Source organism: Microtus ochrogaster, unplaced genomic scaffold (assembly GCF_000317375.1).
Source record: "Microtus ochrogaster isolate Prairie Vole_2 unplaced genomic scaffold, MicOch1.0 UNK9, whole genome shotgun sequence".
NCBI classification, from domain to species: domain Eukaryota; kingdom Metazoa; phylum Chordata; class Mammalia; order Rodentia; family Cricetidae; genus Microtus; species Microtus ochrogaster.
Window position 1 is genome coordinate 6,947,191 of NW_004949107.1, and position 1,064 is coordinate 6,948,254.

Consider the following 1,064-nt stretch of genomic DNA (forward strand, 5'->3'; position numbering starts at 1 on the left):
ATCCTAAGAGAAAGGAGTTAAGCCCAGGAAGTCTCCATAAGCCTTAGCACATGGAGAAAGTTCAGCAGCGTTACAAGGATGATCAAAAGCTCCTGTGAAGCTCAGGATCACCTGGAGCTCTCTGGCCATCTGATCTTCCTGAGCTCCAGGTCCAGTGTGAGACCTTATAGTGCCTTGGAGCTCTCTGGCCATCTGATCTTACTGAAACAGCAAGCTCTGGATTTAGTGTGAGTCTGTCTGTCTGTCTGTCGTCTGTCTGTCTCTCTCTCACACACACACAGACACACGCTAAAGTGGAGAATGACATCTGGCGTCAGTATCTGACCTCCACACGCAGCAGTACACACGTGAATTTGTACCCACCCATGCAAACATACACACTAATGAATAAATACATGAACATGTACACAGGCGTGCAACATACACACACACACACACACACACACACACAAATTAACAAACAACAAAACCAGGCCATGATCTGGATTTGCCCCAGGCTGTTGCTTATCAGCCCCCATATTTTTGGTTAAATGCTGGAGGGCTAGAGGCAATTAAAACAGGAACAAGGGAAATGGGCTGTGAAGCACACTGTCAAGGGTCACTCCATATTCACTAGGCCCCCCTTCTCCTTCCACGTGTCAGTACACTATTTCACAGGCTTCTTATGGTTAGGTGGTACCATGGGATTAAGTCTGTGGAGTGAAGGATGGTCATGAATGAACTTCCACCTTCAGGTCTGGCCCTTCCGAAACTTCCCGGAAAGGTCTCAGTGTTCTTACTGTTCAATATTTATCTGCTGATAAAAAAACACCCAGAGAGGGTTCTAGACCCTAGAAATGGTTGTCAGCTTTGTAAGATCTAGACTGATCTGGGAAAGGGGCCCCTGGTCTGCCTGTGGATGATGCCTTAATTAGGTTAATTGAAGTGGGAAAACCTGTTTTCTGTGGGTAGTGCCATTCCCTGGGCTGGGATCCTGGACTATGTAAAAAGAAGGATTGGGAGATGCCTCTGCAGTTAAGAGCACTGTCTGTTCTCACAGAGGACCTGGGTTCAGTTTCTAGCAC